Below are 24,337 nucleotides of genomic sequence, written 5' to 3'. Positions count from 1 at the left end.
ACCCAGGCTCCCTTGTTTTGTAAGTAGGACTTAATAAGACAAAGATTAGGGTAATACCTGACAGGTTAAATTATTCAGTGACTAATCAAATGCCTGTTGGAATTTTTAATTTAGCCTAAAATACTGGTGTGGGTCCTATTGCCTAACCTTAGACACCAGAGTAATTAAATCTTTAATAAGACAAAGCATACTCTTCTAATGGTTTTTATGTATAAGGTCCTATAACTACAGAACAAGAAAGAAATGGAAATCATATACTGATAAGTAATTCTTATTTAATTGAATAGTCTAAAACACCAGATTAGAAGCTAAAACAACTCAGGATCAATGTAATTGTGAGTTATTTAGCCTGACGCTTAAAAAGAAAGAAAGAAAAAAAAAAAAACAAAACTATTGATTTGGAGATTATGGACAGAACACACTGTATTTCCAACCAATCCAATCAACAGCACAAAGACATATTGCAGTGTTCTAGGAACATTATGGGAATTAAACAGTGACTCTTAAAAGACTTACTGGGGAAATATACAATAAACAGTAAGGAATAGACATAGACTTACTTAAAACCACATGCGTATTAAGGTAAAAGTGCCTGAACAGTATTTTCAAACTGCCAATACATTAAATGTTGAGTTCAATAATCTACAGGATTTTAGAGGTTTTTTTTTAGATATGCATAAATATCTTACCATACCTATGCTGCAGAAGGATTTCCGGTTCAAATAAGTATGGATCTTCATACCAGACTTCTCTATGTTGAATGATTCCAATGATATGCTATCAATTGCTAGAAAGAAACCAATTTATACCCAAGCCTCTACAGGCCTTCACCTGGTAGTGTATTTCATTAACAATGCCTTAGCAATCTCTCTCTCTCAATGTACAAAGACTGTTTAACCAAGCCTCTGCAAATCCATCGCGGTTAATAAGACACAGGAAAACCTGGTAGTATAGTGGTTAAGAGCTATGTCTGCTAACCAAAAAGTCGGCAGTTCGAAACCACCAGGTGCTCCTTGGAAACTCTATAGGGCAGTTCTACTCTGTCCTATAGGGTCACTTTGAGTTGGAATCTACTTGGTGGCAAGGGGTTATTAAGATACTGGAAGAAAAGTTAATTTAGCCTCTTGCAAAGTTTCAGTTATTTAATGCGAGAAATGATACATTTTTTCCCAAGTACTGACCTGAGAGATTTTTTTTTACTACCACTAAATATCAGGATAAAAACATTCGTAAATACTTATAACTTACATGGAGCAATTTTACCAAATGCCACCAAAATAAACACTTTGAACATATCCTACAGAGCTCCACCGAAATTATAGTTATTAAGAATTTTGGATATTAGACAAATAAATACCTGAGTTTTTACTCAGTCAGGGCTATTGGCCTGAATATTTATTTGGTCCTCAGTATATCATATGTAACTCAGCGCTCTGATCTGTGGATATGGAGAACAGGCTGACAAAACATTGTTAGGTAAAACTCCCTAAAGTCTTTTTAACTTGTGTTTTGTGTAACTGTAGAGATTCCACATATTTGGTTTTAACTTTTGTTTTCAAAACACATGGTAATAATGTAAAAAAATAAATAAAAATATACATAGCTTAAAGGGAACCAACTTAAATAATTAATCTCTCAAATTGTTACGTATTCACATCATACTTTGCATATACATTTTGAAAACACTAATGCTACCCAACAGATGTTATTTGCTGCCTGCCTGTGATACAGTTCAAAAATACAGTAAATAAGAATATATACATATATATAAAAAACTCAACTCACTGCCGTCGAGTCAATTCTGACTCATAAGCGATAAGCGACATATATATACACATATACTCAAATACAGCAGCCATACAAATTCACAAGAAAGAAAAGCCATCATTGGAATTGTTGTATTGATAAGGAAACCAGGAAAGCTTATTATTAGACCAGAGACAAACAGCCTGGCTACAAGACTTTAAAGTACTAAGAAACTGAAAAGTGCCAGAAGAATTTTCTTAAATGTGTATTCTGGAAGCTGATCCATTGTTATCTGTTCAGCCATCACGGTTTCATATAATTAACACAAAGACATCTTTAAATGAAGAAATAAAATATTTCCAATATTGCGCTACATACATAAATGTGTGTCCTGAATGCTCTGTGTTAAAGCTATGCTATCAGGACAGAACTTTCCACAGAGAAGAGGTGATTCACAAAATTTGGGGCTAGAAACTCTATTTTCTCTTTACTCAGAAGATTAGAAAAGCTTTGGTTTCTATAGTTACTTCTCATTTGCCCTTAGTTGGAAGTAGGTGACATTTCCTACTAATTAAATATGAATTCTCTCTAATTGGTAAGTTTAAGACATTGACAGGAATAAACTGTACCACATATTACAATTTTATAACCACCCTGGGCCTCATAACACAGATACATAGTATGAGCTAATGAAGCAATATTAAGGGGGGGGAAAAACCCACAAGTTACTCAACCTTAAAGGCAAAAATAAATTTTAACATTAGAGTTAGAAAATTAAAGGTTCCCTTTTATTAGGTGAATTTCTGGAGATATCTGAGAAGGGAACTTCTTGTAGAATCAAAGATAATTTTTATACAGAGGAAAAGAAGGGGACATACAGGAGACAAAAATAATTTGTCCTAAAAAAAAAATAAAGTTGTTGCCATCGAGTCAATTCCGACTCATAGTGACCCTGTAGGACAGAGTAGAACTGCCCCATAGGGTTTCCAAGGAGAGCCTAGTGGATTTGAACAGCCACCCTTTTCGTTAGCAGCCGTAGCGGTTAACCACTACACCAGTAGGGGATCTGTCTTAGTTATTTATGATCAGTCTATTGATGACTGGTTTCCAAATATTTGGGAAAAAACAGATAGCAGAGGAGGTTCCTTGGAAGTCGTGGAGCCATTGCCATAGATCAACACAAGGTTTGGCAAACTATTATCCCTCAGCTGTCCATTTTGTATGGCTTTTGGACCAACGTTTGCTGATTTGCTTTTATCCATCAAGGGAGGGTGGAGGTAATGACCATCAGTTCAGACCCACGTATATTCTGCATTTCCATCTCTTAGCACGCAGAAGAAAGAAGATTTTAAAATTCAGCACAACGTTTTAAAACATATTGGATCATAAAACTTTTAACGGAGGGAAATCCCTAAGTAATCCTCTAGCCCAATTCCTTCATTTCATGGATGAGTAATCCCCTGCTTTCAGAGAGAAGGTCATCTGCCCAAGGTCACTTAGCTAATAGGAAATCTAACGTGCAACTTGTGCCAAATGTAGGCTCTTTATTTTACACTAAACACTTCAGGATATTTTTGCCAGTGACATAGATGAACAAGGTTTCACAGAATTTGCAGCTGAACAGAAACTGAAAGGAAGAATTAGTATGTTAGAGATTATAGAAAAAGAGTTCAAAATCATTTCCTCTATACACACACACACACACGTGTGTGTGTCTATACATATATGTATATATACATGGAAACCCTTGTGGTGTAATGGTTAAGAGCTATGGCTGCTGACTAACAGGCCAGCAGTTCAAATCCACCAGGTGCTCCTTGGAAACCATATGGGACAGTTCTCCTTTGTCCTATAGGGCTGCTATCAGTCAGAATCGACTGGGCGGCAATGGGTTTGGGTGTTGCACAGGTTAAGAGCTCAGCTGCTAACCAAAAGATCGGCAGTTTGAATCCACCAGCCGCTCCTTGGAAACCCTGTTATGTAGAGTCCCTATAAGGTAGAACTAACTTAACAGAAATGGGTTTGGTTTTTTTTTGTTGTTGTTTTATATACATATATTGTGCTACATATATATATAGTGCTACATATATATATACACACACACATACATATATACGGCACTTATATAGGATAGTTTCTTAACTCCTATATTTTCTTTTTGACGCTTACGTGAACCTAGTTGTTAAATGCATCAACCCACAGAAAACTCGGAGATTTGATAAATCCTGAATCCATTTAGAATCCATCTCCTCTGCTAGAAAATACAGAATGTATGTTTTCAGAAAAACATTTGGCTCAACGATGATATAAGGGAAAGCTTTTCCCATTTAAATAGCTGCTATTTTTAAAGATGGAACCGTACCAAATTCTGCATACAGGGAAAACACACTCTTGTGAAGAACTGAGAAACTGTGGGAGGTGGAGGGATGAGAAGTTAGGGTTGCCAAGTAGTTTTCTCCTACATTTAAGCAACACATTTCAGGAAAGAAAACAGATGCAATTAGAGTTATTTCCCTGGGCCTGGGGAGATAGTACAGCCAAGAGTGGAAGTTTAAGGGAGGATGAGGATACTAGGGAAAATGTGAAATTATGCCAGAGGCTTTCCTGGAAATCAACAGGTAACGTTAAATGAAATTGGGAAGGCAAGGAGTCTATGTTCCCCTTGATATCGGTGTGCCCTTTCATTTGATATTAATAGTTATGGAGCCAAGGGGGAAAAACATCCTTACTCTTTAAAATTATTCATTGCTAACAATTATATGGAGCCCTGGTGGTGCAGTGGTTAAAAGCTTGGCTGCTACCAAAAGGTCAGCAGTTGGCATCCACCAGCTGCTCCCTGAAAACCCTATGGGGCAGTTCTACCCTGTCCTGTAGGGTCACTACGGAACCAGTTATATACATGAGCTGGAATGTTCAGGCCACAAGCACTGGCTTCCCAGTTAGAAAGGCTACATTTCTAAGAGTAATTGTAAAATAGTGTCACACAGCAATATTTTTCAAAGATGAAGGAAAATTCATGAAAACATTATATGACTTTCTGAAATTAAAAAGTGGTCCAGCCCACAGGGACAACCTCCTGCAGTTCTGTTTCCCTGTTCACAGGACCCATTGAATATAGATGAAAAACGACACACAGGTCCTCAGGAAATCTGTCTCAGGCCTTCCGCACGTCCCATGATTACAAGCGGGACGATCAGAGCGCAGATTTCTTTCTGCGTCATCTCTCTCTGAGTGAAAGCTTGTTATTTAACTGGATTTGTTGTTTAATCAGCTAGAACAGGAAGATATTAAAATTTAGAACCATGCTCTGGAAAGGTGGTAGCTTTGTGAGACACCAAAATGAAAATTGCTCGGTGTTATTACAGCTACATTAAGTTGAAGCTGTAATTATTAGGATGAGTTTCTCAAGGGCAGTGTGCGGGAATCACCCAGATACTAATCAGAGTTGATTTCCTTCTGAAGCTTGCCATTCAGGGAAAATGCAGAAAATCCCGTTCCAATGTATACAGATCAGTCTCAGATCTCAGCTGGCGAAAGGCAACTTTCCAGCTGACCCCTTGAAGAAGAAGGGCACAGCTCCACATATAGTCATTGAAAGCGAGGAGGGCAGAGGAAAATCCCGGCCCACTGAGCAAAACCCAGGCTTCTTCAAAATCCTATCCCTGTGTTAAAACCTAATCATGCACAACCTGTCATAAAGCTACGTTTCTGGGTCCCACTGGTAATTCTCATGCTATCCAAAGTCACAGCACTACTCTGACTGAGTTGTCAAGTAAAAACGGCCTCTAACAGAACAGTAGCCTCCGAGCCGTTCCCAATATATGTCAATGCCCAGGCCACTGCAAACCTTTATAAACTTTCCACCCAACCGAACTGAACCCACTGCCATTGAGTTGATTCTGACTCACAGCAACCCTATACACTCGGAGGAGTCCAAATGCTGCCTGGAGGAATCATGGGAGTGCGCCCAGCCCTTCCTGTCTGCAGAATGGCACGGAAAGTTAGCCAAGCTCGGAGAAAAAAAAAAAGCATAGATTGAAAAAAAAAGCATATATTGTTTCATTTATGGGTCATCATATTCAACAATCACCTTAAGTAAAGCAACAAGCTGAACAGATGATGCTGTCATAGGTGTCAAACATGTCAACAAATATTTTTATTTCTGAAAGGAAAGTATTTATACAATGTCCAGGCCACTTGTCTGTCACTTAAAAACAACCCAACACTGGAAACTCTTTTCATGGTATTTGTCTTATGTCTATATCTAACACCTCAATTTCTGGAGAGGACCGCCACCCTTTTGTAGCCCCTTTTCTACTAAGGGAGCCCTGCTGGCACAGTGGTTAAGAGATCAGCTGCCAAACAAAAGGTCAGCAGTTCAAATCCACCAGCTATTCCTTGGAAATCCTATGGGGCAGTTCTACTCCATCCTATAGGGTTGCTGTGAATCTGTATCAACTCCATGGCAAAGGGTTGTTTGGGTCTCCTATACAGGGAGTTCCTGGGTAGTGCAAATGGTTAAGAAAAGCTTTGCAGCTAACCAAAATTTGGTGGTTTGACAATGACTGCCATGACAGAAACACAACAGAGTCCCTGATGGAGCAGGAGAAAAGTGGGGTGCAGAACTCAAATTCTAGTAAAAAGATTAGACCTAATGATCTGACTGAGACTGGAGGGACCCCAGAGGACATGGTCCCTGGACTCTCTGTTAGCCCAAAACTAAAACCATTCCTGAAGCCAACTCTTCAGACAAAGATCAGACTGGACTATGAGACATAAAATGATACTGGTGAAGAGTGTGCTTCTTAGCTCAAGTAGACACACGAGAGTAAGTGGGCAGCTCCTGTCTGGAGGCAAGATGAGAAGACAAAGAGGGACAGGAGCGAGCTGGTTGAATGGACACGGGAAATACAGGGTAGAGAGTGGGCATGTGCTGTCACATTACAAGGAGAGCAACTAGGGTCACATAACCACATGTGTGTAAGTTTTTGTACGAGAAACTGACGTGAACTGTAAACTTTCACTTAAAGCACAATAAAAAAAAAAAGATTGGTGGTTTGAGACCATCCAGAGGCACCTCGGAAGAAAGGCCTGGCTATCTACTTCCAAAAAATCAGCCATTGAAAGCCCTATGGAGCACAGTTCCACTTTGACACACATGGGGTCACCGTGAGTTGGAGTCAATTCTCCAGCAACTTTTTTCTTTTTCTTCTCCTGAGATTTCACTACTATTCATGGAAATCTGCTTCCTTAAAAAAAGAGCCTGTTCTGCCACCAGTGAGCACAGGAGGGACAGTCATTGAGAGTGGTCATTTGTTACAATGCCAGTCTTTGTTAGGCAGTCTTTGTAATATCATAATTGGCAACACTCAGAAACTGATGTGAGACCTAGCGTAACCATGTTACCCTCCAGGGCTGTCACCAAAGAGCCAGGTTTGACATCTGAATTTAACTGACGCTGGTTGCTTGCTCTGAGGCTGCCTTTCCATTGTGTCTCTAGCTGCAACCAGAATGACTCCCCGAGGGAAGTCTGCAATCACAAATGCACAAACATCTGGGATTCAAATCTCTTTCAATTACATGAATTATCTGTTATGTGCAGGAGAAAATTCTGAATCTAAAATAACATTAATGTAATCTCAAGGTTAGAAAGACTTTAAACTTCCTCTAAACCCCAAATTCCCTTTAAACCCCAGAGGGGAAATACCTATGCACATGCCGTGAAGGGCTGTGATGAGACAAGAGAAGGGAAGTATATATCCTTGAGCTACTTGGGGAGGGTAGCTGATGGATCAAATGTCTATGATGCTTGTTTAGGTAAATCAGGCAGAGGAAAGTCCAAGATGCCAAGTTATTTACTAAAGAAATGGTTGTAATATGTTATTCTATCCAGTAGGAATTGTCTGCCTGTACCAGCGTCCATCGTTCATCTGTCAGTTTGTCTTACTGCGGTGGCTTGCACGTTGCTGTGATGCTGGCAGCTCTGCCATCGATATTTCAAATACCAGCAGGGTCACCATGGTGGACAGATTTCAGTGGAGCTTCCAGACCAAGACAGACTCGGATGAAAGACCTGGTGATCTACTGCTGAAAGGCAGCCAGAGAAAACCTGTGGATCCCAACAGAACTCTGTCTAGCGCAGTGCTGGAAAACGAGCCCCCTAGGTTGCAAGGCGCTCAAAATACACAGCAGCCCCAACGATGGACTCCAGCATGCCAACAATTGTGAAGACGGTACAGGAACAGGAAACATGGGGTTGCTATGAGTCAGAGGTGGCTTGCCAGCAACCACCAGCTACCACCACTAATTTAGTGCCCATATACAGTTCAATTTTGTTGGTCCTTCCTTTGTAATCTCACTCATTCTTCTGTTTTCATGATGTCCCTTGCCATCAGCTAAGCCACCCTATTATCCGTCTCTTACCAACACTACACACCACCACTTCCATCATGGCTCTCCTTATATAAACAGTTCACCTATTAAAGCAAGTCTAAATCTTTCTCAACTAGCCTTACCTTGTAGCCAACACACTTCAGCGCCTTCCCTATAGGCAGCCTCTTCATAACAGTCAGGGTGGTCTTCTGGCTGCATTGCAAATATGATATGCTCACTGGCCTCTGTGTCTTGCTTTTACTCTGCTATCTTCACCAAGTATAATGTCCTTCTGCTTCTCTCCAGCTCCCCATTACCAAATGCGAACCATCCCCAAAGCCCTGTTCAAGATCTACCCCACCTATGAAATCTAACTCGTTTGGTCCACATACATTTTCCCCTTTTCTATAAAGTTTTTATAGAATGAACTATGGGTTTTGAATATGGTTGTGAATACTCGTATATATGTGTGAATACAAGTGTGTTTAGAGATAAATACTGATAGTAATTTCTTAAAGATATATTTTTTGTTTCTTCCCAAATATCTGAGACCAGTTGTGAACTTTTCTGTTATAATAAATACACCCAACTACTACAGATTGGAGTCCTTAGGTGGTATAAATAGTTAACATACTTGGCTTCTAACCAAAAGGTTGGAGGTTCGAGTCCACCCAAGGCACCTCAGAAGAAGGTCTACTTCCTAAAAATCAGCCATTAAAAACCCTGTGTATCACAGTTTTCTACTCTGTTGCACATAAGGTTGCCATGAGTCAGAATCAATTCCACAGCGACTGTTTTTGTTTTTTTTTACTGTGGATTACTCATATTCTACCCAATTTCTAGTGAGCTCTGTCAATTAACAAAAATAAATGACTAAACAAAGTCATAAAAGATGTCAAAGAATCACCTTTTCTACTTCCCTTTGCCTCCTGATCCTGAAGTACCTCTCTGAGCTATGCCAACCTCTTATATTTATATGCTATTAAAGAATTCTTTGAAAAAACCAGAAAGTGCATCTGGAACCAAATATCTGGCAGACAATGGTGTCATTTGTACATACTAACAATAATACAAGTCCCTTCTAATTTAGTAATCTGAACATTGCTTCATTAAAATTGAACAACAGAACCAAACCAAATACTCAATGCCTTAGAGAGGTTCCCATCTCTCATTGTTTTAATCTATTTCAGTGACTAATAAACCTTCCAAAGAAATAGTATTGAGGGAAAAATGTATCTCAACAATATTTTTTAGATAAAAAGTATGCTTAAATTAATTTTAACTACATTTTGAAATACGTTTCTGAGAAAGTTAAAAACACTGAACAAAAAAGGCATATAAGTATCAAATTGAAGAGAACTTGAAGCACTTACTGATGAAGGTCAAATACTACAGCCTTCAGTATGGGTTACACAAAAACATAAAGAAAACTAAAATCCTCACAACTGGACCAATAAGCAACATTGTGATAAACGGAGAAAAGATTGAAGTTGTCAAGGATTTCTTTTTACTTGGATCCACAATCAACACCCATGGAAGCAGCAGTCAAGAAATCAACTGACATATTGCATTGGGCAAATCTGCTGCAAAAGACCTTTTAAAGTGTTAAAAAACAAAGATGTCACTTTGAGGATTAAGGTGAACCTGACCCAAGCCATGGTATTTTTAATCACCTCATATGCATGTGAAAGCTAGACAATGAATAAGGAAAACCGAAGAACCGATGCATTTGAATTATGGTGTTGGCGAAGAATATTGAATATACTATGGACTGCCAGAAGAATGAACAAATCTGTCTCGGAAGAAGTACAGCTAGAATGCTCCTCAGAAGCAAGGAAGGGAGACTTTGTCTCATGTACTTTGGACATATTATCAGGAGGGAGCAGTCCCTGGAAAAGGACATCATGCTTGGTAAAGTAGATGGTCAGAGAAAAAGAGGAAGACCCTCAACAAGATGAACTGACACCGTGGCTGTAACAATGGGCTCAAACATAGCAACGATTGTGAGGATGGCGCAGGACCGGGCAGTGTTTCGTTCAGTTGTTGTACATAGAGTCACTATGAGTTGGAACTGAGTCGATGGCACCTAACAACAGCAACAACCTGAAGTTATAAATACTTTGGGTTTAGACTATTGATCTGAATATTCCACTGAAAATACTCCTGTCATTATCATTATTTTAATATGCCCATTTAATATCCAATGGTAATTTGTTTCATTTAATGTACTTCAATGATAATTTGATTCCACTCATATTTACAAAAAGAGAAACTAGAACCTTCTTATCTAGGAAACTAATATCATGGAGGAGCCATGAGATTAACTACATGAGCTATATGTTTCTCAAATTATATATATATATACACAAATATATATATATATTGCAAAAAAGTAATCTCTCTTTATTTTCAGTGTATTTAATACTCTGAAAAACCTCCCTACTCTGCTGATAAGATATCAAGGGCAGAGGCTTTGGAGCCTGATGGATCTGACTGAGTTCCCGTCTTGGCCCAGGTACTTATTAACTGAGTGGTATTGGGCAAGTCGCTTAACATCCTTGAGCACCAGCTTTCATATATGGAAGGATACGGAGGCAGTGTACGAAACCTACTATTTAACCTTAAGATCCAACCAACCAACCAGTTACCACTGAGTCCACTCTGAGTCAAGGCAACCCTATGTGTTGCAGAGTAGAACTGCACTCCATAGGGTTTTCATGGTTGTGGCCTTTTGGAAGCAGATCGCCGGTAGGGTTACAATAAATGACTATTAAGGAATTGTTCTGGTGGTTTGTTTGATAGAACTACCATTACTAGCTAAAGGGAAACAAGGTGTAAAATACTACAAGCTACATAGTGATAAAGTCACCCTTGGTTCCTCGGCTACTCTCTTTGGAAGTAGTTGTTTGCAGTATCTTGGTGGCCAGACATTATTGCTGCTGATTTCGTGTTTTTTTTCTAGCAGACATTTGTAAAGTATCATATGTTCTAATTTTTTTTTCTAAAAAATTCTCAGATTTTTATTAAATGAATTAATTATGTAGATGCCAATCTACAACTTAAAGTCTTTGCTACGTTTGTTCTTAAACATAAAGTCAAGTCTCCACCATTGATTTGTATTCACCAGTGTCTTTGTCTAAACAATGCCAACAGTATCGAATGACATATGGTGGGATTCTCTGTCTCTCTCTCTTTTTTTTCTATTTGAAATGGTGTAGGGAAAAGGTATAGAGCACTAGAAGTTTCTATTTTTCTAAAATCTCTCTTCCTAAACTCTCTAAAATTGTACTTTTTTCTCCTTTGGACTTTGAAATATCTTTGCTGCATAAGGATCTGGTTCACCTAGAATAGAATTCAGTACAACATTGATAGGTAGATTATGGGGCAGTGGAAGAAATGGGAGGCACAGAAAAGCACAACGCAGAGGTTTAGTAAGCATTTATTTAACTGAATTTAGGGACTCCATCTCTCCTCCAAAGTAGATGATGTTACCCATTGGTTCTATAATTTCCAGTAAGTTCCCATAAATCTCAGGGGGAAATGTATATGTATATATACACACACAAACTCTTTACTATTGCTCACAGGACCTATGTTTTCTTACTGCCACCAATAACTGCTACCCCTTGTTCATGCCACTCCAGCCACATGGGCCTGCCATCTTGCTGTTCCTGGCACTTGCCAATCTCACTGCCATGGATATCACCCTTGCAGAGCAGTCTGCAGGCTTTCTCTCCTCGGTTGTCCCGTGGCTCTCTCTCCTGTCTCATTTCGCTTAGGTCTTGTTCTCTCGTCTAAAATAGAGCCACCCCCACACAAAACTTGTCATTCTCTTATCCTGCTTTAGTTGTCTTAAAGAATTCATCACTGCCTGAAATTGTGTTATACATATTTTCAGTTAACTGGTTTACTTTTTTACTCTCTCTCCCACTAGTCTATAGCCTCAAGAAGACTAGACTTTATTTTTCTTTTTTCCTGCTGTATCCTCAGCTTCTGGAAAAGTGCCCGACCATGATATAAACTCAGAGACTTAATGAATAAATAAACGAGTGAATGATATATACAAATATTAAATTTTAATGCTGAATTTTCTAAAAAGGTAGGGAGGACTAGGGAAGTAACCCTGACTGAATATGCCAGAGGCCTGACATAGTCTCTTTTCTGCATTATTGAATTTAATTATCAAACATCATTGGGTATCTATCACCCTGAAGTCTCAGATTTTAGAATTTAAGGAACTTGTCCAAGGGCATATGCATACCAAGTAACTGCCAGGATTTGAGTCCTGGTCTTTTAGATGCCAAATTTTTGTGATTTTGCCTCTATACGATGCAGATGTAAAATAATTTTAAAGAAGCTTAGGAATCATAAGAGTCTTTATTAATTTTTAGTTAAATGGTTAAACAAGCTAACTGATGCTGGGATGGGAGAGAAATAATGACATGATAATTTATATAAGCAGAAGACTAAACCAGCAGACTACTGAGTCAATAAAAATGTAACTTCTATCATTCTTCTCTTTTCAACTACGTTGGAAATGTGGTTGTTGTTAAAAGTTTGATATGTGTTCCTTCTACTTATAGTCTTTCCTTTACAGAAGACCTTTTTTTTTTTTTTTTTTTGATAACTTCACAGCTTTAATCCTGCATTTCTATGAGTGACCTCCCATCTGAACTCCAGTCCTCTGTGGCCTAATGCTATTGAACATTCTCACATTGGGTTCTTGCCATAATGTCTCTAAGCAAAGTCAATATTTCTCCATGCCACCAACTAGCTCCTTCTTGCCATGAATTTTCTCTACCAATGTCACCACATCCAGGAACTAGGATTGGCCGTATTTGACTACTTAACCCAAAAGTCATTAAAAAAAAAAAAAAAATTGCCATCGAGTCAATTCCAGAAGTCATTAGGTCCTATCAAGTCTTATTTACATTTGTCTATGTTTTGCATTCATCTCATCTTACTATTTTTATTGTCAATATATTTCACATTCATGTGAAATAAAACCCAGATTATTATAATAGTTTCTTAATTGAACTCTCATTTTCTTGTGTCTCCCTATTCATTCTGCACATCCTGACTAAATTGCCCATTGCCTTTGAGTCAATTCCAACTCATAGCGATCCTATACGACAGAGTAGAACTGCTCCATAGGGTTTGCAAGGAGCAGCTGGTGGCTTCGAACTGCCGACCTTTCAGTTAGCAGCTGAACACTTAACCATTGGCACCATCAGGGCCCCATCAGGGCCCCATGACCAAATTAACATTCCTTGAAGTTGTCTCAAAAGTCACGGCCCACAATTCAAAGTTCAAACACTGTAGCTTGGATATACCCATCTACAATATGGCCCAATTATTCCTTAATATCCTCCAGTTCAGGGAAGTCTTCAAGATGTATCCTGCTCATTTTGGTTGCCATGAGTTTTTCCACACTCTGCCCATTTCTTGGAATGTAGGGTTGCTATGAGTTTGAATGAACTCGATGGCAATGGCTTTAGTCCCTTCTTCTCACCATTTTTCAAATTCCCCAAGGTGCATCTTAGGTCCCACCTTCATGAAGCCATTTCTGGCTGGGTTACTACATTGCACAATTGCAGGAAATAGCACTCACATTTCTGTACTCTGTGGAGCACATTTCTTGATTACTCTCTAACAGTAGCCTTTTTTTCCTTTTAGCTTGTAAACTTACTTAATGTTTATTGATGTTGTTCTGAAGATTCTTTAATCATTTCAGTGCTTGAATAGTACCAGAGCATACCTGTGACCTTCCCATTTCCAATCTATTTGCCTATCTCGTCTTTCCTTTCTCCTACTTGTGGATTTCCCCTCTAGATTCTGGAGGTAAGAATATATTTACTAAATAACTGCTGTGTGTGAAAGGCCAGGGTATACATAGAAAAAACAGACTCTATCTTTGCTTTGGTAGGAATGAAAGAAGGCATCACTCAATCATTGTACATTCATACATACAGTCTATGGGACCTAGAGCTGTGAGGTAGGAGTTGCAGATAATCTGGTGGGCTGTACCAGTAGTCCGGTGGGGGCATGAAAGGTTTAGACTGGATCTCGGCCACCTATTTTATGGATAGCTCTCAGGCTTACTTCTAGCTTTACTCATACTGTTCTCCATAAAGAGGGACTCACAGGCCCCAAATTTGCCAAAATACATCCGTTCCCGTCATCACTATCTGCGTATTCTTCCTATTTGAGCAGAATGAGAAGTGCAGCCAACAGATCCTCTATATGATAATACACCTCTCCCCATGAAAATATGCACATGCAAATACGTACATGCGTGTGACACTGGTGTATCTTTAGTTTTAGTTGTTTTAAATTAAATATAGATATATAAACAACTCAAAGCAGGGAGCATGCCCTCTCTCCTTGTCAAGACACATTTGCAATGCGAGTCAGCAACCCTAGCAGATGATGACAGTCTCTATTTAAATATTCAAAGTTTCAGAGACTGGTTTCCCTCCCAAGCTAAAAGAAAAAGGAGATCATTCAAAAACTAAAAAGTAAAGTTATTACTATTTCTGAGTGCTGGGAAATTTATTTATAGATATTGTAGCTTGAAATGTCCCTTTAAGCCATTCTTGACGCTAATATAGTTACTGTGCACTGCAAGGAGGTATGTCTTTAAACCAAGAAGCAATGTGTGTTGTAACACTGTTCTCCTTATCAAGGTACCTGGCTTGATAGCAGTATGCGTGTTAAGGGGGCTTTCTCCTTTATTCGTAAATCTCCTCTGAGTCTTTTCTAGGTGGTAAAAACTTAAGAATTAAGTGTAGGGAATATTAATGATTAAGTTAATTTATAGTATTTCTTTTTTGCTATCAGCGTGCCCCTTCTGCTCTAATATTAACACCATGAGAACCCTACTCCCATGCTGGAGTCCAGAGGCCAGTCACACCTTTTGCTCAAGCTTCATTATCACCTATCACAGAACTGTACTGGACATGGATTACTCAGTGCTCCTAATGACCTTCCCTGCCATCCAGGAGTGGCGATATAACCAGCCACTGGATGTCACTCTTACTCTACACCAACTGAACACTACTGACTGCTAATAACTGCCATCAATGTGTGTGTCATTGATCTGACATCCTGATACCAAAGGTGTCAGACCATGCCCTTGCACCCCACTTTACAGAATATAGAAGCACTGTTACTCACTGCTGTCAAGTTGATTCCAACTCATAGCGATCCTATAGGACAGAGAAGAACTTCCCACAGGGTTTCCAAGGCTGTGAATCTTTACGGAAGCAGACTACTAACGCCTTTCTCCCACTGAGCAGCTGGTGAGTTAGCAGCCGAGCACTTTAGCCACCGTGCCACCAGGGCTTACTAAGTATGCTTGGTATGCATTAATTAAACTATCATCATGAACTGGTGATACCTGTCTTTTACTGCTTTATTTAGGAGACAAGAATTACACATAGGCAAAGGCTTGTCTTCTTTGCATATAGAGTTTCATTGGTTCTTGACCATTTGATTTTGTGGTTTATTCCTGTGATTGCTAACTATTACACTCAATAACAATTATACAGATTGCTGGAGCACTGATGGTATGTCTTTTAAGAAACTTAAAAAAAAAAAAATCAACTTTTTTTTTAAAATTTTAATTGTACCTTAGATGAAGGTTTACAGAACAAAATAACTTCTCATTAAACTGTTAGGACACATATTGTTTTAAAACACTGGTTAACAACCCCACAGCATGTCAACACTCTCTCTTCTCGACCTTGGGTTCTCTATTACCAGCTTTCCTGTCCCCTCCTGCCTTCAAGTCCTTGCCCCTGGTTTAGTGTGCCCCTTTAGTCTCATTTTGTTTTATGGGCCTGTCTAATCTTTCACTGAAGGGTGAACCTTGGGAGTGACTTCATTACCGAGCTGAAAGGGTGTCTGGGACCCATATGCTCAGGGTTTCTCCAATCTCTGTCAGGCTAGTAAGTCTGGTCTTTTGTGTGTGTGTGTGTGTGTGTGTGTGTGTGTGTGTGTGTGTGTGTGTGTGTGTGTGAGTTAGAGCTTTGTTCTACATTTTTCTCCAGCTCTGCCTGGGACCCTCTAACGCCAACTTATTTCTGCTTGCCATTCGATTTTGTGAGAAAAATGCTGGGGAGGTCAACACTGATAATTCAAGTCATGTTTCTATTGAATTTTGTTCCACTTACACTCTGTTTTGTCTTCCCGATTATACTATGTTATGTACTGTCTAACAGGCAGACTCCAAGGTTAACTCTGCTTTTTATTTCCCAAGTGATTATTCAAAACATAGAATAATCAGTGTGGAAAGAGCACTGGATTATAACAACAAAAAAAGACACCGCCCTTGTCACTAATTGCTAGTGTGCCCTTCAATAGATTGTCCAAGAAGATATTATAAAAGTAAGCCAATAATACTTTCCCTGTCTCACACTGCGGTACCAAAGAAAGTTAAAATCTATATGAATGTGCTGTGAAAACCATCAAGTACTGTCCAATATATTGGATAGCTACTACTGTTCATTTTTATGATCATTGTGTAAGTGAATGGATGACCGTCTGTCTTTGTACCTCAACCTCAGTCTCCCACATATTCCCATAACTCTCTCCATTTACCTTTATTACAGTGTTTCTCATGTTGTTGTTGTTGTTAGTTGCCTTTGACTTGAGTAGAACTGCTTTCAAGGTTGTGACCTTTCAGAAGCAGATTGCCTCTGGGCAGGTTTGAACTGCCAATCTTTCTGCTAGTAGTCTAGTGCTTAACTGTTTGTGTCATCCAGGGACTCCATACTAGTGCTTATCATACTGCATTTTAATTGTCAGATTACTCATCAGTCTCCCCACTGGGTTACAACCCACTGAAGAAACAGACCATGTCTTCAGAGGCACCATTTCCTTAATCCATAGCACTGCTTGCTTCTGTACTTCCTGAATACTGGCTGCCCCTCCCAGGAGGACATCAGTCCTGGTAGCAAACATCCTGTCCTCTATTCCATCACCCTCCCCAGACAGCTCACAGCCTCCACCCATCAGCAGTGGTTGTCCAGGCACAGTTTCCAGTGCCCTTATGTTGTCACCTCACAGTGTGTGGGATTGTAATTGGGTTTAGTGTTTGTTTTTACCCCATTGCTCGCCTCTGCCCACTGAGAAGTTTAAATCACACGGAAATTGCCTGACTGTTTCCAATTATCTTTTTTATTTCTTTTTTCTAAAACCAGGGCGGCTGTGGTAGCATGGCATAGCGGTACAGGCACACCAGTGCTGGAGTGCCTCACAAATTTGGGAAAGCCACCCAGCTAATTGGAGTTTGCTGAAATATCTGCCTTCTGATTTACCCATCCGGGCCACTGCTGTCAGATTAGAGCAATTAACTGGTAATTAGAACTCTGAATGGGAAAATCAATTTGGGGGACTGTAATCACCATCTTCCCTCTAGGAAATCTACACATGTGTGTAAGCACTGAGGAAAATTCTCAAATATCTGCTAGTTTAATAAAAAAGCAGTGATCTGGAGACTGAAGGCTTGATTAATTACTGTGTTATGAACCCAAAGCATGTCATTATCAGAGAGATCTACTCAATTCCTTTAATGTGACGTGGACATGACAAGCTTGACATCCTTGCTTACTTTGAATGTGCTCAACTTCAAAAACAGAAGGGGGAGGAACTGCAGATATTTAATTGGGTTTTTTGAAGTGTATTTCCCATGTAATTCCTTATTTTGTGTTGGCAGTGTCAACTGTAGAGATTTGCTTTTCAGTTCTGAAAGCACCAACGGCCCCTCTCTCTATAGTTTTGGATATTTCTTTGCCTTTTTTTTTTTCTCCAGGATGCTCCCTGACTGAAGGGAAATCCTACTGCCCTTCCTTTTTTGACTAAACATATTCTGACTCTATACATTCATTATAAGCGCCTTTTCTTATCTCCAATAGAAGGGTTGGTGATTTGGTTTGCCTTTTTCCCCCCATACACACTCTTTTAAGGGCTTTATTCACTAAAAAAAAAAAAAAATTTTTTTTTTTTTTTTAGCACATTTTAAATCACCACGACTCACAGTATCTCTGTTTCCAGGTACTCCTACTTCTTTTTCATTGTGGTGCATTTGAACTTGCCCAGAATTTTTTTCATCCTATTGTTTCCATAGCTAGGATTACCTATAGGATGCAGCTCTCTTCCTTAAGAAACTATTTCACCTAATTTTTATGCTTCCTATCTGGCACAGTGGTTAAAGAGATCAACTGCTAATTGAAAGGTCAGCAGTTCGAAACCACCACCAGCTCTGCAGGAGGAAGATGTGGCAGTCTGCTTCAGTACAGATTTACAGTCTTGGGAACCCAACAAGGTTGCTACGAGCTGGAATCTACTCGATGGCAGTGGGTTATCATCCACATTTCCCTTCTGCCTTGCCATTTTGGAGCCCATCGGGAGTTCTTTCTCTCTCCCTTGTTGCTGACACTCAACATGTCAACAAGTACCAAATGTTATTTTCTCTTGATTTATTTTCTTTCAACTTCCAACATTACTAGCTTTTCAGAGTTTCACAGAGGCCCTCACACCCCACTTTCTGATCTCTAGGTTAGTCTGGTAAGACTTTGTCTTCATTTTCAGCCTCAAATCATAACTTGCTGTCCATCAAATCAGATCCTCTCTTAAAATCTTTTACAAATTTTACTTGTATCATGAAGACTATTCATATTAGTAGTCTAAACTTTAAAATTCAAGGGACCATACCAAAAAACCCACTGCCATCGAGCCCATTCTGACTCATAGTGACCCTAGAGGACAGAGTAGAGCTGCCCCATAGAGTTTCCAAAGAGCACCTGGCAAATTCGAATTGCCAACCTTTTGGTTAGCAGCTGTAGCTCTTAATCACTACACCACCAGGGTTTCCAATATAGCAAATTAAAATCCCATGGAAAATTAGAATGGGGAGATTAACTTTTGGAAAGAACATAGAGAAGCATTTGTGGATATTATTTGTTTCCTAAAGATTATATTAAAAAATATTATCAATGACATTTTATACATATTAAATTAAAAAATTAAGAGCTGTATATTGAAATCCATTTATTGTTCTCTGATAATCAAACATTTTTCAGAATCTTCTCCTCTTAATGTTTCAATGAATTGTCTTTTTTTTTTTTGCTGTACTACAAGTAATATACACTGTTAGAGGTCTTCTAACCCTCTGCTTTGGCCTTCAAAACCAATAATAACAATAATAATAAAACAAATCCGGTACCACTGAGTTGATTTTTTGGTCTTCCAAACCCACTGCTGTCGAGTCGATTCTGACTCATAGTGATCTTACAGGACAGGGTAGAACTGCCTCATAGAGTTTCCAAGGAGAGCCTGGAGGATTCAAACTGCTGACCTCTTGGTTAGCAGCCGTAGCACTTAGCCACTATGCCACCAGGGTTTCCAGCAGATGTTAAATGATTTTTTTTTTTTTAAGGACCCTTTCATTCAGCCTTCTGGGCTCCATCTCTACAATCTACTCTTACAACCATGTCAGCCTATTCCCTGGATGAAAGTCTAATTCTAATGTTTTGTTTGCTTGATTTTCCTGTAATTTCCCCCAAATCACATAAAAACCAAACTTTCTTATTTCTAGAAAGTAGTCAACTACATTTGAGTAATGGCAACAAGAACTTAGGTAGGGTTACTGACTTACTTGTTTTCTGTAAAATATTTACCTCTTTTCCAGAATTGGAAAAGTGTAAGTTTATAAAATAGGCGTCCTGCACCCAAAGCTTCTAAATTCTGTAAACCAGCATTAGCTTTCAGACTTCTTTGTGCCTCACGTGCCTTTTGGGGAAACTGTTAAAAGGTTTACTTTTGGGACCCACCATAGATACTTTGAATAATTTTGGTCTCATGCTCAGGAATAAGTATTTTAAACAAGAACCCAATATTATTTTGATGCAACTTAATCTTTGATGGCATTATAATAAACCTGATAAAGGATTACAGAACAGTTAGCTGTAGAACTTTAGAGCACCTGCAGTTTGTATATTTTTCATAAACACCAGCTATAGCGTTGATTTGGTATTGACATTTGTGCAGAAGTACATATACGTGCCTGTGTTTGAAAGTAGATGCTATTTTTTCTTTTGTTCACTCAATAAGCCAAATGAAGTAAAGGATTTGCAAAGTGTTGATGAAAAATATTTGTCGTGAGGAATACATGGGTTGGCCATTCCTGAGGGTCATTGTGGAGGAGCACCAGGTGTGCAAAAAAGTCTTCAACTCCATCTCTGGTCCTTTCCTTTTCTAGCTGGGCAAGCTTGGAAAAACACAAAACCTTTGAAATTTGCTTCCCCTATGAGTATAATGAGTATAATATGGAATAGGCACTTCTTACATCAAAAAGGTTGTTGTGAGAATCAAATGAGAATGTGCTATAAGCAGGGAAAAAACAAAAAACTTGGGTATTTTTATGCTAATAATGCAAATAAATTTGTTTTTTGCGAACCTTGCAACTCCCCTCACACATTGTTTCCCTAGGTGCACTGTGAGCATTATACGTGTGGACACATTACTTACGTGGGCGCATTATTTGCAAAAAGTATGACGTTGTGTTCAAGTTGGCTCTGACTCATGACAACACCACGTGTCAGAGTAGAACTGTGCTCCATAGTGTTCTTAATGGCCGGTTTTCAGAAGTAAATCACCCAGCCTTCCTTACTAGACACCTCTGGGCAGAATCAAACCTCCATCCTTTCAGTTAGCAATCAAGTCCATTAACCATTTGAACCACTCAGGGACTCCAAACAAACATTAGGTAGCGCTGGTATTATCGAGTGTACAACATGGTGAGATTTAATATAGTATATGACATGCTCTGAACTTAAGGCACTGAAAATTTTAATCTGCTCCCACTGTTACCCCCCCCCCCACACCTTATATCCTTATATTACGACTTTTTATTTATTTTTTTAGTTCGAGAGTCTCATCTTACTCTTTTGGACCATGTCACAATACACGCATGTACGTGCAGCAGTTGTTCAATAAATGTTTCAAGTGACTGATTTTATAATCGTGCCTATTTTTAGTAAATGTCTTTCTGTTGCTGATATTATTTTCAGCCCCCTTCTCTGGTACTTTTTTTTTTTTACCAGTCAGGACTGTTGTTTGTGAGAGAATATATCATGACCTTCTGCAAAAGCTAAAGCTTAGTAGAATGGCAGATATACAAAATCCAGTCTCCAGCTGAAACCTTTGACCTTACTACCCCTCATCCACTCATTACTGTTAATTTTTAACACTTTCATAGACAATTTCAAGTAAAGTTTATAAATGTTCATAAACTTTTGAACCCCACCATAAAAAGGTGAAAAGTAAAGTTCCCTGGATATTGACTTACAAGCTGAACGTGTTTATATATCTGCATTTAAAAACAAAACTAAGCCAGTACTAACTTTTCCTTGAGTCCCCGTGTGGCTCAAATGGTTAAGCACTGGAATACTAGCCAAAAAGTTGGCAGTTCAGTCCCACCTAGAAATGCCTAGGAAGTAAGACCTATTGATCTGCTTCCAAAAGGCCACAGCCTTGAAAACCCTATGAAGCAGTTCTACTCTGCACACACAGGGACATCATGAGTTGGAATGGACTCAATGGCAATGAACAGCAACATCAATAACTTTTCCTCAGGAACACGTACAAGTAGTTACAGTACCCAATGAAAGTATATAAAATGTTATTTAAACTTTATTTTGCCTCTGTTTGTATCAAGTTAAAAAAGAAAGTAAATCATAATGGTTACAGTAGAAAAACCTGCAATGGTCATAGAGAATGATATTAACACAGGAAACTATCTCACTAGCAGTACAGAGTTAAGAAGAATTCAGGTAGAATAAGGAAAAAGAAAAACAGAATAGGTGAAGGTGACATAAAGATTAATAGTTACAGTATACTGTAAACTATTTTCCTATTTTCAGATGAAATCCTTAGATAGAAGGTAAAGAGCCCTGATTCACACCCAGACATTACCATTCCTTTGGATTGCTGAAACAACAGGAAATAAAGCAAAGAGGTTTCTGGTACAAAATGACAACTTTTCATTTTTGTGTCATTCAGGTTGACAATTGATGCACAGGATGCATGTCACAACTCATCACTGCCTATCTTGCAGAGATGGGCCCTGGAAGTTTCCAGAAAAAAATGAACAATCTGAACAACACTGTGAAATCCCATTTCATGAAATGAGCCAGGATCGAGGTCATTTTTTGGAAGAAAAAAAAGTCATAGAACATCATTATTGATTATGGTGGAAACAGACTGCCATTGCAAGAGCGCTATCAAAAAGCAGGCTTGTTAGTTGTAAACCCAGCATCATAAAACAAATCTGGCTTGCACATATTTCTTTGCCGCTCATCCTGTTTCTTTGTTAAAAAAAAAAAAAAGATCCAACATTTAAAAACAGGAGAACTCACATAAAATTGGTATTTCTAGTAGCTCTTGAAAAATCAGATTTAGCAACACAGGCCCTACATGCCTGTGACACAACCAGCAGTTGGAGCTGATTAGAAATTGTCTTCTTCTGTTCACCATCGCCTATCACTTCCTATATCCAGACTATCTCACTTACTAACCCGCTTGATCTCAGGAGACATTTGAGTTTGAGACTGTCTTTTTCACAATTTGTGTGACATACAGTATTTCACCCACTTTGTCCAGCTCTCAGGTTTCTTGGGACTCTACTTTTCTCTCTAAAAGTATTTGCTGCCCTCCAGTGGGGACCTGTATAACGATTAAAGGCAAAAGAAACATTCATTGAAGCAAAATAGCTGGGGTATCAGCCTTAAATGGGAAGTAGTGCATCCAGGAAGTGTGATTGGGTTAAAAAAAAATGTCTCTTTTGGCTTTTGTAGAGCTAGATAAGGCTTGTAAGCATATTTATGGTATCCTTGTGATAGTTAGGGAGCTCTGGTGGGTTTTTTTTTTTTTGTATGTGTGTGCATCACAATAAATCCTGCCACCCATGACCAGTGGGACATACAGGCACCCACCAATCCTGACACACATGAACCCCCTGAGGTTTGTGGGCCCATGTACTCCCAAATAATATTTCTCAAAATCTATTTTTCCAACCAAAAATTTAAACACATTCGAGGCCTCAGCATGCTTCCAATAATGAAAACACATGGTATTAAAAAAAAAAATTCAAAGTAGAAAATAATAAGGTTTTGTAAGGGTTAAACTATAAATAGGGCTGTTTTGTTGTGCCTCTGCATTTTACTATGAAAATTATTAACTGACTATACATATTAGTGAGATTCTGATATCTGCGGCTATGTTGACCTCAGGTGATAAAGTTTCCTATAAAGATGTTTGAAGATAGGTAAATACGGTCAGGGAGAATTGGAATGCTTCCCGTGTCACAGACACACACACACACACCCCTCCAGTGTCACATCACCAACTCCAGCAGTTATCCTCAGTAGTCTGCTACTGAGCATATTCACTGTCATTCTTCTCACTCGATGTCTTTATTTCTTCACCCGTTTGTACTTTTTGTCCTTCTCTTCCCTTCTCTTTCCTGCCCTCCCCTCCCCTTCCCTTCCCTGCCTTTCTCTTCTCTTCTCCTTCTTGCTCTGTTTCTTTATTTTAATTTGCTGTGAACAACTCCTAAGGTTCTCTGTCAACATCTATACTCAGTCTTTTCTACCACTCTTTGGTCTGTCTTTCCTCTGTCTAGTTAGTTCTTAGCTGTCCCAAGGAAAATATCTGATTAGGTCAATAGTTGGGTACTACTCAATTTAGAATATTCCTATTGGGTAGAGTTCTCATAAGAGATTAATGGTTAATCTATGCATGGCAGCCATTGGCACAGGCACCCATTTCTGGTCTAATCGGAAGTGGCTAAAATAAATGGTTACATGGTGGAAAGCATGTCAATTTATGCACAAAGAACTGCCTGCAGCTGGCCTCTTTTTGTTGTTATTGTTGTTGGCTGCCATCCAGTCAGTCCCCCGACTCATGTTCCAGCACCAAGTAGCAAGCATTTTGACACATGACCTGATAAATGGAAATTGACAGTGTTCCTATGTTTTATCAGTAGTCCAAAGCCTGGCAATTATTTTCTGTTGCACAGTTTTGAGCTCCTATTTTTAGGGCATAGAATCAACTAGCAGCAGGGAACTCCAAAAACCCTTGTTATACTCAACTGGATATTCTACTGTCTTTTATTAAAAAGCAACCTCTAGTAATTTGGTAAAATTGTCAAGTGGAA

The 24,337-nt window shown here is 39.0% G+C and overlaps 1 protein-coding gene across 3 annotated transcripts in view; it reads right to left on the bottom strand.

The window, feature by feature from the left end:
• FGF14 (fibroblast growth factor 14) overlaps nucleotides 1-24,337 on the bottom strand; it is a 731,152-nt gene that overhangs the window by 49,933 nt on the left and 656,882 nt on the right. The gene's annotated exons all lie outside the window — the stretch shown is intronic.

Source organism: Loxodonta africana, chromosome 23 (genome assembly GCF_030014295.1).
Source record: "Loxodonta africana isolate mLoxAfr1 chromosome 23, mLoxAfr1.hap2, whole genome shotgun sequence".
In the NCBI taxonomy this organism is placed as follows: domain Eukaryota; kingdom Metazoa; phylum Chordata; class Mammalia; order Proboscidea; family Elephantidae; genus Loxodonta; species Loxodonta africana.
Note: the sequence above shows the minus strand (reverse complement) of the source record. Positions and strands in the feature narration are given on the sequence as shown.